The sequence below is a fragment of the Dromaius novaehollandiae genome, chromosome 22, assembly GCF_036370855.1.
Source record: "Dromaius novaehollandiae isolate bDroNov1 chromosome 22, bDroNov1.hap1, whole genome shotgun sequence".
NCBI classification, from domain to species: domain Eukaryota; kingdom Metazoa; phylum Chordata; class Aves; order Casuariiformes; family Dromaiidae; genus Dromaius; species Dromaius novaehollandiae.
In genome coordinates, this window is record NC_088119.1 from 4,008,680 (window position 1) to 4,025,719 (window position 17,040).

A 17,040-nucleotide genomic window follows, 5' to 3' on the forward strand; every position below is an offset into this window, starting at 1 on the left:
TCATTGTCTCAGAACTTCTCTGCTGGCTTGCCTCGTCTGCGCTAAGTGACTTGGCTTGTAAGGTGATCCTGCTATGACAATTAAGTCTACATAGCATTCCAGTGGACACTTAAGGTCTTTTGAAAAAGGAGACACACGAAAGCTGAACACTCACTTGGTTTGACAGACACTGTGGTCCCTGAGCCAAAGGTAAGCTTCTTGTAGCTGGAGCCATAATCACACAGCATTTCCTTCCATAACAAAAAGCCTAGCAAGCCACTTCAGCAGCACCCTCTTTCCCCAGGGCTTTGCCCACCTTGGCCAAGGACATGAGGGGCACTGGAAACGTGACATGGGGTGGGAGAATCCAAGAATCCCAGGGCCGGGAGTGGAGGTTAACAGCCTAGCTATGTGAGATGAGGCTGGTGCTGGAGGCCAGAACTGATGGGCACCCACCAAACTTCCCCTGCAGTTCCTCCAGTCCATTCCACCCCACTGGTTGCAGTTAGAATGGCAGATCTCTCCCAAGACGGGAGAAAACCAGTCTGACAGCGGCGCACATTCCCTGGAGGTCAAGAACAGCTTTAAGAGCACTGGGCATGCCTGCCACATCTGGAGAGCACTTACTGGGCACCACAAGGAGCCTTGTCCCCCTCCCAAAGGTGAGTTTGTAGGCACCATCGTTCACACCGTGCTTCCTACTGCAACAAAAACCCCAGTGGGAAGCACTGGCCTCAGAGATCCTCCCCACGCACCTGGAACAGGACTAGTGGCACAGGAGGTGCTCAGGGGCAGGAATGCCCTTGGGCTAATCCAGGAAAGCACGACTTGCCTCTGCTTGGACTTTGCGGAGACCCCAGTCCCTGAAATTTAGGAGCAGACGTGCAGTCAGTTTTTGCTACCCAGGCACACTGACCACGAGGAAGGGCTGCTTTGGACCCACATGGCATTTAGCCTGAAAACAAAGTCAGTCGCTAGGTATGCTCGCACAGAAATTACCAAAAGCCCAGTCACCCTGCGGCTCTCAAACACCCAAAGAAGAACCGCAGAGAAAACAGAAGTCCTCGGCACGGTGGAGGACTTCCTTGGTGCAACATAGAGCCTCGCTCCAGAGCCAAAGACAGGTCTATTACGCACTGCTTGCAGCTTTGCACAACATTTCCTTTCTCAACCAAAACCTTGCCACCACTTGGGGCGGCTGGGCATCCAGAGCCTGGCTAGACAGCGTTGAATTCAAGTCAGAGTCCCCTGTGTCCTGAAGCGAAGAAAGCCCACCGGGCGGTCTGTGGATCAAGAGCACTACGTGGGACTGAGAGGCTGTAAGGCCCATTCATAAGGACTTCTGCTTCTGGCCAGAACCAAAGCCTGTCCAGAAGGAAAGGGGACTGCATTTAAGCCAGCGTCTGCAGAATCACAAGCCAAAGAGGAGAAAAGCCAGGAAGCCAGCTGCCAGCTGGAAAGTGTGTAGCTTTACCCCAAGTAGGAAGAGACTGCAAGAATCTGGCTGCACTTACTAGGCACAACGTGAAGTCGTGTCCCTTTTCCAAATGTGAGCTTGTTGTAATTCACACAGTGGTTTTCATCTCAGCAAGAACATAAGCTCTACTACCTCCTGTGTGAGAAAGGCAACGCTTGCCCTTGGGTAACCCAAGTGTAACCCAGCTTTGCCCTCCAGGTGTGGAATACTTTGGGCAGACACCCAGAACATCTGTCTGCTGGACTAAGTCACTGCTCAATGGTTCCGACTTCTGCCGGCAGGATGGACTGACCCCATTGCTCATGAGGAGAAGGGGGAGCTGGGGGAAAAGGACACAGCAGAGCCCAGCTCGGCAGAGGGAGTGGGCATCCTGGGGCCCTTCAGAGCCGGGAATGAGCCTGCTCTGGTCAGATAATGGTAACTGCTCAAGGAATTTGAAAGGGCTAGTTCTGATACCTGAGCAAAAGAAATAATGGTAGCTAGGCAGTAGGCGTACTTACTGGGCTTCACAACCAGACGTGTCCCTGTCCCCAGTGTCGGTTTGTAGTTTCCTGTGTTCACACAGCCATTCGCACCACAGCAAAAACCATCAGCCGTTATTCCAGTCCCTCCACAGATAAACTCTAGGAGAAGAGCTCCTTCCCGTCAGAAGCAGCCCTTTAAAGCCAGGAATAGCACTGGCCTTGGTAAGACGGCATCCAGAACAAGGCAAGGAACCCCTTGGCTTGCGCTGTGTGACGGTCACACTGGTGTCTTACGGAGAAGTGGGTCGTTTCTGGACGTCTACCCTCTGCTCACCCAGACAGCCAAACAACGTGAGCTGTTTCCAAGCCCAGCTAGCTGCCGTTAGGTCACTTGGGCTAGCAACTTCTCCAGCAGAGGTGAATCTGCAATCCTGTTCCTGAATTACAGCTCTGGAAACTTCAGCTCGTGCCAACGCCCTTGCGGCGGAGTCAATGGTGCTGCCTCGGTTTAGAGCAGCAGAAAGTCTGGAATTGCCCCATGCGTGGCAGGAAAACAGTCACCTCTTACAACTGTCGCAGTTACCACTATTACCGTTTCAGCTCTTACTATTAGAGCTGTTACAGCAACCCACTGCAAGCTAAGGAGCTGCCAGTAGAGAAGCTCATCTAGAGGAGGGATGACCGATAGGACTCCGGTGCAGCCAAGACCGTTCAGCCTTTCTTCAGCACTTCAAAGGGCAACCACCCCAAGCTGTAGCAGAGAGAGCAAACTGACCTGCCCCACATTACACAGGGACGGTCAGGGCACGCAAGGGCCGTTCCCAAGCAGCAAGGCTGAAGACCTGTGTCTTTTAATGGGAAAGCAAGGAAGCAGGTAACTGAAAGAAGCGAGTGAATGAGAGCACACCTTAGCAGACCTTGCTTGAAATTCATCCACTATACCGCTACTGCTAAGAAAAAAAACCAGAAAAGACAAAAAAAAAAAAAAAAAAAAAAAAAACCCTCCGGATCAACGTGTGTATCTCCCTTTTCTACAGGGTGGCATGGAAAAGGGCTTGAAAACTTACTTGGTCTGATCCTTAGGCGAGTTCCACCTCCAAAGATGACTTGGCTTCCATAACTATTCACACAGTATGTGCCTTCACAGCAAAAACCCTGTCAGTCATTTCTCCCCTCCACTGCCTTATTACCTCCAAAGCTGCGGGCTTGCTCACTTGGCGTTTCTCCTAAGACAGTCTTCCCAAGTTAATTCTTTGGGGACTCGAGCTTGGACTTCCCCTAGAGGTTTTCCTCCTTAGGGATGTCTTCCAGCTGTGATGGAGATGACCGCTGGTTGCAAGCTTTCTCCTTTCTCCAAGCAGAGGAAAGATGCAGGGATTACTAGCAAAATTCCACTTTCAGCCTTTGAGCAACCCTAAAAGCACAGTTCTTTTGCCAGACCCTCCGGCACACTCCAAAATGCCTGTCTTGGTTCTGACTGCCAAATCTCCCCCCCCCCCCCCAACACAAACACACAAACTCCCTCCCTGTGCAGACCAGTTTCTAACAGTGCCCAGAGGGCTTTCTCAAAGGCTGAAAACATGGGCAGAAGCCTGTCTGCAGCCACAAACAGGAGCAAGAGAGCGGAAGGCAAGACAATGTTTGCATCAGAGGAACAACCGGGAGCTTTGGACGATTAAGCAGGACAAGGTTCTGGGCAACGGAAACAGAAAGACAGTGAGAGTCCCTGAAGGCCTGGGAGATTTCTGGGAACATACAGAGGTGAACAAAAGCCGTACTTGGGGTGGGATTCCTCTCTCCAGGCCTGGAAAGCCATAAGGGGCTGAGCTGTTCATTTCCCATGGAGAGAAAGCCACTGCCAGCATGTGCTGGCAGGATCTGTTTTTTATGTTATTTAGTATCTGTTTTTTACTGCCAGCACGTATCTGACTTCTTGCAAAGCGATCATGGGGGAAAAGAGTCTGCACCCTTGCCACATGCCTCCGGCTCCAAATTACAGCATCTTGCTCTTCACTTTTCTCTGACCTAGCCACAGAAATCCCAGTCTCAACAGGTCTCAAAGGTATGAAGTGGGAAACCAGACCCACCTATTCCTGAGTGTTAGCCCATGTGCCTAGGTGGGTAGGTAAGAAAACAATTGCCAGCACTTACAGGGATTTACAGAGAGTTCTGTGCCTCTCCCAAAGGTGAGTTTTGCGTGCTTCCTCCATAGTTCACCCAGGAGCTTACTGCTTTACAACAACCGCCTATGGCAGAGAGGTGCTGTTTGCAAACAGCATGACCTCAGAAAAGCTGGTATTGGTGGCTTCCCAGTTACTCCATGGGAACACATGAAAACCCAGGTCCTCAAAAAAAAGAAAAAGGGTGGGGGGGGGGGGCGGGGAGGCAGGCTATCGAAGCTTAACAAATGCTATTTTGGCAGGCTGATAACTCACTCCAAACAACACTGATCAGTCCCAAAGCCCCAGCTACCTAGCAACCTTGATAGGGCAAGGCAATCACCTCTCCACAGAGCAGCTTGAGAGACAGCTGAGCAGCTCTCGCCTCACACAGTGACCGCTTACTCTTCCCAAATGGGGCTGCCACCAGGTCCTTGTTCCTCCCTGGGATTTCAGTCAACAGCCCTGTTATCACAAAGGTGCTTACCAGGTTTCACAGAAAGTCTGGTTCCGCGTCCAAAGGTGAGCTTGCCAAGATCTGCCCCTGTAAATTGCCACAGCCACACACAGCCTTACAACAACCCTACAGCTAGCAGAAAGGAAGCATCCTCACCTTCTGAAGAGGCTGACATGTGCCTTTCCCTGCTGAGTAGAGGAAAAATGGCAAAAGGCAGAATCAAATCACTAAATCCTGACTGATGACTACATCCTTCTCCAGATACCGGGCTAACACACAGCTTCTCTTCACCAGACAGTGGCCGTGTCCAGAAAGATTGAAGTGCTGCATTAGAAGCCCTGCAGGAGCCCCCCCCACTCTGCTCAGTATACGTATGTTGAGATGTTTGCATTTCTCTCAACCCCACCACCTTTTTGTAAATACGTCTTTGTAAAAAGCTTTGCCTGCTTTCCAAAGACAAGCTTACTGCCCTCCCTGCACTGTGTTCCCCCAGCTGCTCACAGCTTTGCAATACCCTGAGAAAAGGCACAGGGCTGTGCATGCTCGGAGGAAGACTTCCTAACATTCGCGCTGTCACATTACTGTTATGGATACTTTTGCATTGCCCTACGAGGGTAAAAAATGGCTTTTACAGTACTCACAAGGGTTTACTGTCAGCTTTGTTCCAGCTCCAAAGGTGTACCTGTAGCCGCTGCTACTCACAGCAACAAAAGCCATTACACAAAGTGTCTCATCCCGCTGTAACAAGGAAGCCTTCTAGTGCAGCTGACAGAGGAGCTTCCCAACAAGGCAGAGGCAGAGGGGCCCATTTCAAACAAACAAACTGACCTCAGAGGTTTAGGTTTGCTCTCTAAAATCTAAACATCATTAAATACAACACCAAGGGTGTTTTAGGGACCTGGAACATGTGAGAAGAGCTTTCCAGTCTCTAAAGGACGGTTGACTAGTTTGCAGGACTGGCAAAAGAGACGCCCACCGCAAGAATTCCTGGCAGAGTTCTAAATAGTCTCAGCAAGTGGCTGCATTCAAAGGCATGCTTGGACACAGCGTACACAGTCTTCCACCACTCTTCAGCGAAACTCAGCAGAATACCTGATGCCATAATGAGGAGGGCAGCAGAATCTCAGCCTTGCCTTTGTCATGGGAAATGCATACTTGTGTTAAGAGGTCCCTGGCTTTGGAAAGAATTGGGTTTGGGACTCCCAACCTTTTGAAATCACCATTTGCATCTCTAAGCACCATTGGCGGTGCCTTGGAAGATCTCCTCTAGACTTACAGCCTTTAGAGTAAGAGTAAGCGGCGACACACCTGAATCTCCCCCCCTCCCCTCACCCCAGAAGCCTCTTTCGGAGGGGGAGAGAAAACAACTTGCTGTGCATGGCATGGTATATAAAACTGCCTGCAGCCCTACCTTTGAATTCAGCAGTGCATTCTGTCCTTCAGGCTCCTTTAAGTCCCTTTTCCCCAGCAGAACGAAGCAGGGGTTGCCCTGAGAATCTTGTTCCAGTCCCAAAGACAACCTTTCTGCCTGCGTCCTGCACACGGTGCAACACTCCCTGTCAAAACCTCACTCAGCACAGATGCGGCTGTCCTCTGGGCTGCTACTGGGATGCACCCAGAGACTGGGAGGAACAGTGCCCAACTGTCCCAGGTCAGCTGGGCCCCAGTAAAATTGTTTCACCCCTGAGGAGCTCCCGCTTGCCCCTTCACGTCTAAGCATGCTGCGTCATCTGCCTTCAGCTCTTTCCTACCCCAGTGCCAAGGCTGTTGCTCGGAAAAAGCATCTTGGAGAAAGCCCTTTACCAGCTGAATCATCGGAGACTGAGGATGCCTACCAACCAAAGGACTTGGTGCCTGCTCCACAGCAGGTGCTTTATATCTTTGGCTGATGACCAGTCACACTTTTTCCCAGCTGGGCCACACTACTCACCCGGTCTCACAGTTAAAACAGTCCCCCGGCCAAACGTCAGCTTGCCCATACCAACATTCACACAGTGATCTAGGAGCTAGCAAAAACTAGCAGCACTTCCCCCCAGTTCCAGTGACTTGCTGGGCTCTTGCAAAGGGGCCAGTGTGCTGGCCCTCCCTGGAACACAAAGGGTCAGCACTTCTCACATATTTATCTGGAGGGAAGGACAGAACCAGTGCCTGTAGCAAGCCCTGCCGGAGTAGCACCAAGAATACCCAGGGGAACTACACTGTTTCCAGAGAACCCAAGTGCTTTTGGACCTTTGCAAAACGAGGTTTCAAACAATAAAAAACATCAGCGGTGTTTGGAGAGGGTTGAAAAAAGAAAAAACAAACCTAGCGGATGCACAGCTGTTTCATCCAAATGCAGGGAACTTATAAGGTGCTTTACAGAAAGTAAGTATTGAAGCATCTTTGAAACATAAGACCTATAGGCACTCATCCCATATCAGTGGAAAGTCTGATGAACCACCCTTTTGGTATGACTCATTTGATGCCCTTTGAAATTCTTTTAAGGAGAGTACTTTTTACCATAATCAGGAGTATAAGAGAATTGCATTTGTAGTGAGAAACATCTATTTGTGTTAAAATTACCTGGCTGCACAATTATTTCTGTGCCTTTTCCAAAAGTGAGTGCTCAAGATGACCCAGCATTCCCACAGTTGCAAGCCTCTATGCAAAATTTCTTTGCCAGTAGGCTGTGGGAGAGAATCCACAGCCTTTAAAAAACACATACTGCTAGACAAGTCTGGAGTTGGTTGTAATTTCCACCACTTTTTTTTAAGCAATTAACATAGCTGTTTCTAAATAGCTGTTTCTAAATCCAACTCTCTAGGAATTATTGTAAGGATTCCCCTCTCAAACAAGAGCTTCTCTCCAGACGCTAACACTGTCAGTCCTTGCAAAAAAACCAGACATTTTCTTGCTGCTGTCTTTACATTAAGTGTTCCAGCCACACATTCATTTCATCCCTAAGAGCAATAGATACTGAACATGATGCCTCCACCAGGCTCATTCTGTAGTGCCAATTTCAAGTCTCAGATTCTTCAGTCATTCTCAAGATTTTTGTTTCAGATCATGCACTTACTTGTTTTAACAATGAGCCTCATTCCTTTGAGAAACTGCAGCTTGTTATAGCTAATTCCTGATTTCACACATCATTTATTTCTTTTGCAAAAACCTTTCTTACTCTGTGGTTCTGCATGAAACACGGAAACATCTGATTTGTGATGCTTTCTGGATAGGAATGAACCCAGATACCCCCGTCCTAGACTTACCCACCCCAGTGAGGAAAATCTAGACAGAAATGCTTCCATTCTACAAGCTACCTGGACAGGAAATTTTTTTTACCTCCTTACTGCAAGTTTGCTTTCTTTGTCCCCCACAAAAAGCTCTGATCCTATACACAAATCTAAGTATAAAAGAGTTTGCAAAATAGGTGAGAGTATTTGCCCTTGCAGTCAAACAATTAACCATGTCCCATATGCATTTCTGTGATGGATATGCATGTTTTAATTATTCATGTGCATAAATTATGTGCGTTAAAACATATTTAAATGAATAACTTGCTTTTGTAAGATTTTTAGAGATGCATGATTGCAACTCCACATGAGACTCTTTCTCTCACCACATCAGGACATAAAGCACTCACTGTGTTTTACATGGAATCTGGATCAAGTTAAGCCTATACACAGTTTGTGCAGTCTGTACACACTGTGACGCTCACTAATAAAACCTTGATTTTTCTCTCATCACTTTTTACATGTTACTTTTCATTCCTAACTCTCCCCTTCTCCCCCATGCCCCCAATATTTAATACCTTTCTGGAAAAGGGACAGGCTTGCCACAGAGTTCAGCAGAACTCTGACTTCACCCTTTTGAATCTAAGGCCAAATCCATCAGAATTACCATTCTGATCACAAATCAGAACCTATTATAATTATTTAGTCTGACCCCAACATAATAAAGGCAGGAAAATTGAGCGCAAGATTCCTGCAGTATTTGAGGTCCTCACTGTAGAACAAAAATGACACCTTATCCCTACAATAGACCCTACGAATTATGCACCAGTAACTTCATCTGGGTACACTCTGCAAAGAGTTTTGGAAAACCCCACGCATTTTTTGTTTTAGTTCAGAACAAGTGAAATTGACCCTTCAAACTGTATTTCAATATCCTTCAGTATATTTGATCACATTATCCTACTGAATCTAGGCCTCCTGGCATTTGTCCAGCTTCCAGAAGAAATCTTTAGGACTTTTGATTTCACACTTATTAGAATAAACCTAGTAATACTTTTGAGTTTTCAACTTACAATTTACTTTCAGCTATCAATTTCTCTCCCCCAGCACTTTTTCTTTATCCTGAAAGCCAGAGAGTTCTTCACATCATGAAGAGTATGAAGAGAAATAGGTAAAAATGTGAAAAGGTGTAATTAACTAGAAAACACTTACTTGGCATAACAAGTAATATTGTCCCCTGCCCAACTATTTGCTTTCTTCCTGCTGCAGTTACACTGTCAGATATTCCTCTACAAAAATCAACTCTGAAGTTTGAATCTAAGAATTTCTAGTCTAAAAGCACCCAGGCAGTCTCAGAACTGTACTGTAATGAAAAAGTTGTGCCTTTCATAACACACATACACACAAAGGCATATTTAGATACATATTTTATGGGCTATGTCATTTGGACAGCCAAGAGTTGTATTAGATGGACTTTAACCACATCTGGGATGTGCTGAAATACTAAGGTCTGTTTTGAGACCACTACTTTTACCTGAAAACTTACTTGGAAGCACAGACAGGTGAGTTCCTCCACCAAAAGTGGACTTTCCATAGCCACTACCAGTTACACTATGGTAAGTCTCTTTACATAAACCTTTATTGGAAGAATTTAACAGATTCCCAGCCACCACAGAAAAATAGAATTTAATATTGCCTTTGCAAAATGTTCGGAGACTATATGAAGCAAAATGTTCTTGCTGTGTTGGTGATTGTATCTTCAGAAGTTTCCTTTTGTTGGTTAAATTTATGCTAAACCACATCTTAAGCCAGAAATATTATCACAAACATCATAACAAAATACTCTGCTAGCCACATTAGTATATATTTTGGGGCTGTAAAAGCAAACAAGTTGCAAGTTTTACAATTTTTTTCCCATTTGAGATATTTCCAATGAAACATGGATATAAAAAGAGGACTGCATTTAATATGCAAAATTTCCAGAGTACTATTGTGTCAATATATGAATTTCAAAAGAATTAAAGAAAAAAAGATTTGTCTGAGTTATTTCACACCCATGACCCTTGTAAGAAAGTAGATTTGGGAAGGCCACAGCACTGGGGATAAGAAAAATCAATGCTGAAAGGTGTTTCATTCTTATGGGTACTCCCCAGAACAGAGACACGTTTTTGCGAGCCTCCAAACAAATTAAATGCTTTAAAAATAACACATGGAAGTGAATTAGTAAAATTGGGTTGATATTAAAAGCTGAACCTTAGAAATAAAAGTTAGCTTGTTAAGTTTCATCTATGAAATACTTTACTTCTCACTTACTTGGCATTACAGCAATTCTTGTTCCCTGGCCAAATGTTAATTTCCCTGTTTCTTGTATTCACACAGCCAGGAAGTGCTTTACAAAAAACCCTCCAGAGAAATAAAATTCCCCTCTTAACTCTTCCTCTTCTACAGGAGAACTTAGCCAAACCCAATTAGAAGTATTAAATGGTGATATCCATAGATTATTACTGGATGTGACCCATAACTTGACTAAAGAGAACTCCCTCAATCTATTAGATACAAATCCTCTAGCTATAAAAACCAATAATAGCATGTTTCTTCTTAAAACATCTGTAGAAGTATGTGTCCCTTTCTTTTCTTTCCAATTTAAATTGGAAACTAATTTCTTTCATCAAAAAGTATTTTTCTATCCACTTCATCTTATCTATGTTTCTACCACCAAACATAAAAATATTTGCAAGACATTTCTTCACTAGGAAATAAAAAAAGTGATATTGCAGTCAGTTTATTTCCTTTCCCAAATGTGAACTACGATTTGCAGGGAGAACTAAGCACAATGATATTTGCAACAAAAGCTTTAATGAACTCAATTTCTACTGGTATGTAATTCAACTGGCAACTATAGGGTCAGGTCTGGCTTAAAATCCAGAGGTAGCTGCTCCATGGGGACACTGACAACATCCAAAACATGCTGTAGCAAATTGCTGCTTTTTCTGTGTTAGGATTGTGTCATATCCAATCACACAGGTAGACAAAGTCTCACTCACCTTAACTATTGAGGGGAGATAAATTCCACCTTCTTCCTGATTTTGGAAGCCATTTGGAAATAAATGGAAGGCAGGTACTTCTGGAAAACACTAAGCTTTTACCTGTTCCTGTACAAGATCTGATTGTTTCCCTTTGAGCAATAATCTAGGCATACAGGTACTTTCTGAACATCAAAAAAAGCAGATTGCCAAAACACTAAGAAAAATAACTGTTGGAAGATACAGATACTCAGAAATATTTTTCATTAATGAATTTCAGAGATCAGGGGCCTCAGGGAAGGACATTAATACAGTCCTAACAACATTTGACATTTCAGTGCTGCTTAAATCTAAGTGATATGTAAATTAAAAGATAAGTTTCTTAGAATATTAGAAGATAAGTGCTCACATGTCAGTCCACAAAATACCCAAATGTAGAGGTTGCATCCCAAAACTCAAATTAAAACAATGGCCCAAATCATCACTTAAACTTTACAGGGAAATAGTACTGGACTCAGCTTCATCTGCAGCCCACATCTGATGTGTGCAACCCTCAGACACACACGCATTTGGTTCTTAAAGTCTTGAACTTTTCTTTTATACTTACATGATTTTACTTTAAGTTTCAATCCCCTTCCAAATTTAAGCTTTTGATTGCCACCTCCAAAGTTATATATGGCACAGTACTTCACAAAATCCTGGCCATGGAAAGATTTTATCCAAGACTTTTCTCCCTGCTTACTAAATGGTCGCTTCACTTCTCACTATGAAACTAGTAAGAACCTTCTTTTGAACGGTCTTACTTTCTACCCTCCACATATTGCAGAGAAATTGAAACTAGGTGTTCAAGGAAATTAATTGTTCTGAGACAAAACGGGAGCATATTTTACATATTTGGGTTATCCAAGTTCAGCACAGATGTCCTAGAATCCCTCTGTAATAAGTGGAAAGACATAGACATTTCTCAAGAACAGTTCTCATCTTAAAGAGATGAGCTCTAAAAAATCTGCTCCAAACTCCAGTGATTAAGACAGAAGTAAAATCAGCTTGGGCTAGCAGATTTGACTGAGTACTTGATATTAGAGGAAATAAACCTGCACTCTTAGGCCTGATAATTTCAAGATGAACATTCATTTATTCTTTATCTGAAACATGGCATTTCCACTAACTGTTTACCTCTGTCACTTACTTGGATGCACAGACAGTCTTGTTCCCTTTCCAAAAGTGGGTTTTTCGTAGGCACCCACAGAGTTGCACTGTGACAAAGAGCTTTACAAAAAATGCTGGCAGCAGCTTTTGACTCAAAGGAGTTTAACTTTGATTTGTACACACAGATCTTTTAGACTTTCTTTTCAAGATTCCTAGTTAAATATTCTCATAGAATTTCACTACTTCATGATATTTTTCTCCTAAACCATATTATGTGGGTCCTAGCTATCACAGGATACCTTGTAGCTGTACCCTTCTATGATTACAGCAATTGTAGAAGTTATAACAATTAACTGTAACCATGAAGGTGGATAAGAAAAAACAAAACAAGAATGGAAGTTTTTTTCCTTTTCCATGACACTTCCTCCATCCACTTAAGTTAGTTCATATTTTATCCCAACTTGCACCAACCTGCAGCACTGAGTCATCTCACATTAAGCTATCTAAGCTTTTCCCTCCCTATCCAGTACAGTCTGTATCTATCTTCAAAGATATTTGCTGAACACAACAATGATAGCTCTTCACTTTTGTCTATTTTTTCTTTTGAGATGCCCCCCCCCACACACTCCTCAGACAGCACTGAAATGATTGCCAAGCCTTAGATTTATTTCTCTATCAGATATCAGTTTGCCTCTGATCCTTTATTCCCAGTATTGGAAAAAAACCAAAACACTTTCATAATCTTCTTCCTCCATAGCTGAAACTATAGGCAAACACTCTACACAGCAACTCAGTCCCACTCTGAATCCGATTTGATTTCAATAGGCTCACATAGAATCCAAAAATTGGCAATACATATCCAAAATTCAGTATTATCGTCTCTTTCTTGCCTGTACATGACTAGCTACACATCAGTAAGTCTGAAAACTTACATGCAAGTATTACAGTGGAACATATTCAGACAACTGTTTGTTCCCAAAGGGTTTCTTTCATATTTTCACACTATACTTGTTCTTGCAGCTTGAACAGGAAGAATTATTTGTTCCAGCCTTGGTGTAAAACATACCCTATTCTTTAAGGCAAATTCAAAGTGCTGCTTCCAAAATCCCAATTTTAAAAAGCTGAGATGGCCAAATGCTTCTGCTTCCTACCATTTTTTTTTTCTAACAATTCTCTAGTAGACTTTCAGTGTAAAACTGCAAAAGCACACAATTTTCTACTTTTGATAGGCATCCTACAGAGGTTTATGCTCTGCAGTAGTGGCAGTTTATTCATTTTGGGGAATTTTTAATGGAAGCATGTCACTTGGAAATGCCATCCTCATATTTCCCTAGCCAGAAATGAGCAGCTTACCTGAATGCACTATTAAACATGTTCCATACTCAAATATGAGCTTCTCAATTGGCAGGCCCACCGCAGCTCAGCCCTTTACAAAAACACTTCTTCCATGCTCTCCTGAAATGTAAGATGTTTTCATTGCACATGAATTTTAATCCTTCCATATCTCATAAAAAATATCAACAATGTTAATTTTAAAGAAATTTGCTAATTAAACCTAGGAATTTAGTATTAAAAAATGAAATCTTTTTCATTTCTTTACCTTTGATTTCTCTTCAATTCTTTACCATGAAAGACATAGTAAAGTGAACAGAAGCAGAAAAAGCAGCCATATCTTTTTTCTGCTGATGACACATGACTGATACAGTTGTGATGAAATAAATTGATTCCACAGTAGCTCTGCTAAGGTAACAGAATATGTGTTGATTTTCTTTAGTGCGAAAGAAACTTCATTCATAAACTTTTACTTTGCTCATGAATGCAAGCTTTTTAAACAATTCATTTTCTTCCTGTACTGGAGAATATAGTCCATGGAGAATAAAAACATTCTGAACAGATATTCAGAATCAGCTGAAAAATACCTGAGAATCTCTTGCAGAATAGCTTTGTCAATCAATTCCACTCTTGTTAAGCTCTCTCAAGTGCATTCAGATGTAGTAAATAAAAGAGCTAAAAATATTAGAATCAGTTGCTCAGAGTTTTTCTTGGGTAGTACAACAGAAATCCTGTTTTCTTTGTCTCAATGTTATAATTGATGGCTTGAAGAGTAAGTGTGGAACCTGCTCCAGAACTAAGCTTCTTCCCAGCTCTTAACAGAACAGTGTGATACCACTTCACACACACAAAAAAAAAAAAAAAAAAAAAAATCCCTTCTTACCTCATGCAGCTGTTCTTCTTCTTCTTTTTCTTTGTTTTTTTTCCCCAGTGAACTATATCACGGCTTACATTTGGAAGTTTTCTTTGAATGTTATTCCCAGATTCCAGATGTGCTTAACAACATGAGGTGAGAGATTAGATAGATAAATAGAAAGATGCATAGAAAGAGAGACCGAGAGAGTGAGCAAGAAGGAAGGAAGGAAGAGAAAGAAAGAGAAAGAAAAAGAATATACATAATTATTATTGCTGAAGTTGTAAATTTAGTGGTGGGAAATCTGTGTGTCTGCCCGTGCAAAAATGATTTATATATAAAGCAGTTAGTTTTGCAAGATGATATGGATGTGCAACTTCTATTAAAGTCAAAGATTTTCAACTAAAAGCAGACTGAGGAGTGGGGAGGAAAGACTGTTCTGTTCTTTATAGGATGAAAAGTAGCAGATCAAGTCATTCAGCAGTTTCCATAGAGTTCCAGATACACAAACTTGTTAAACACATGGAAACTCTCCCATGAATGTGAATATGAAGTATATAAATGAGTCAAACAAGCACAGACCTACTCTGTCCTTCTGTTCAAGTTCTTTCCTCCTCCTCCAAGTCCCTGCAGCACAATAACAAGTTTTCATGAATTTAATTTCTTTTTCCTATTTCAAACATAATGGAAACCAAAGAATAAGTCATTTTACCTGAGTCCTATAGCAAGTGGCCACCTGTAAGGCCAGTCCTTTGACATCCTTCTTCCCTTTAATTGACTATACCCAAATACATTTGCTCAGGAAAACAGCTTGTGGACAGAGTCACAGCCCTCAGGACAGTGGTTGCAATCATAGTTTATCTAGTGAAGACAACCTTTCATGTTCCAGTCCAATGCAGTTATAGAAGCATGAGAGCTTTGACACAGGTTTGTGGTATGTAAAATTCCTGCATGATAGCAAACAGACTTTACCTGTCTCAGGAAACAGCCAGCTCCATAGGCAGAACTTTAATCAAACTGAAGCAGGTTTGTACTCCCACAGTGAGAAACCTCTGCGTAGAAACCCTCATGGTTCAAAGGAGCAAAGGGCCTCCCAAGAACACGGTAGTTCTTGAGTCCATTTCGTCTGAGGCTTTCCTAGATGCAACAGCTTGCCCTACAATTCCTTCAACCAGGATCACCAGACGCCTTGGCATTTTGTATCCTATCATTCAGGATATGATCTCCTTAGCCTCTTCATTGCCCGATGCCAGAAAGTTTCTACTCATTGCTTGCTGTTTCAGACATTCTCCTTGTTTAGCAAGAGATGTATACCTTTGAAAGACCCTAACCTGCTTTCAGGCATAACGGTTTTCCATGGCAATAGCTTCTCAGTTCTGTTAATTCTAAAACACATCTTTCCTTCAGCTAGGACAGTGTGACTACCATTAAGTTTCTTGAGTAGCTTGTATTTCATAGTCCTTTAGAAGCACTGACTAATTTCAACAGCAGTTCTGAATGCCTTTGCCATATTCCTCTCTCTCTCTTTTGTGACAAATCACTTGTTTTTTTCTGTACAACTATTTTATCTCGTACCTCAGAAGAAAGTTTCTTTGACTGTCACTTCAATTATTCATCCTCCCTCACACATGCCTGTTGGACTTTCTGAAGTCTGTACCTGACATTTCAAGGACTGTATATGTACACCTGCTGGCAAGGGAAGAATACAAAGTAAGAGCAAATAAGTTCAGCTTGCGATATGTGTAAAGACAGCACTCACTGTGTTTTTCTTTTTCAATTTGACCTATTTACTGGAATTCATCAGCTTGAAAACATTATGAAAAAAATAAACACTTTGGCCAGCAGGTAGCCAGAGACATTGCGGGGGGGGGGGGGGGGGAAGGGGGGGTTACACCAATATCCCCAATTTTGTCAAAAACTTTGAGAACCCCTTAAATCCTATAGAAAAGTTGTATACTCCCAATTCCAAATGCAGCCCTTACATAAGAGGATACAAGCACATGCAATAAGATCAGGTACATAGCTCTTACACCATTCTGGGTGTTTGAACAGTAGGAAGAAAATAATTGTTAACAGCATCACATCACGACTCATTTTGAGAGCAAACCTATAGTAAACAGCCCTACTTTCCAGAAATATTGTGCACATAAGCATCCCCACCTGCTAGTGGGGAAGGGCTCTAGCTCTAAGAGACAGAGAGATATCACAAGAACAAGGTTTTCTGCGAGGGTGACACTGGGGCTTTGATATGTGCATGTTCATGGAGTTAAGCTGAGTGCTGGAAAGACATTCAGAAAGGTATTCCCTTTCTTTAGATATGGTTGGAGTAAGTATTTGCTTGTGTTTTAGGATTTTGCCAAGGGATACAGAATCCTGTGCGTCATTCAAGGCTGGGCTAAGCACTTTCGTCTGGTGACCTAAGTTACAAAGGTGTTGAGAGTGTCTCTGCTCTCTTTCCTTTCTGTGATATTCTTCTTGGCTCTGAGAAACCCAAGGAACTGAAAGAAATAAGACTAGGATTCCTGGCTTGCTGTAGGAATGGCTTATACAACTGCTAGAGCCTTTCTGTCTATGAAACTTAATGATGTTTTGTGTGTGCAGCAGGCTGAACACAGAAACCTTAGAGCCGTTCAGTGCATCTTGCTTGAGGTTTGCCACAGATTTCGGCAGTACCAAGAAATATTTGTGTTGAAGGCACAAACTCCCCTCTCCCAGTACATAAATAAAAGTACAAGAGAAAATGCCAATTATTATACCCGCTATTCAAGTTTTCTTGCTCCAAGTGATTCTCTTCCATTCACCCTTTGGAAAGATGTTTATTTAGGGTGTTTTAATGCTTTCTGCCACAGGAGAGAGCTATCAGCTTGTAACTTGAACTTGCTCAGCAAGAATAGATGCCCAGCTGTTAGCTAGTAAACTCTCTCTGTAAGACCCACCA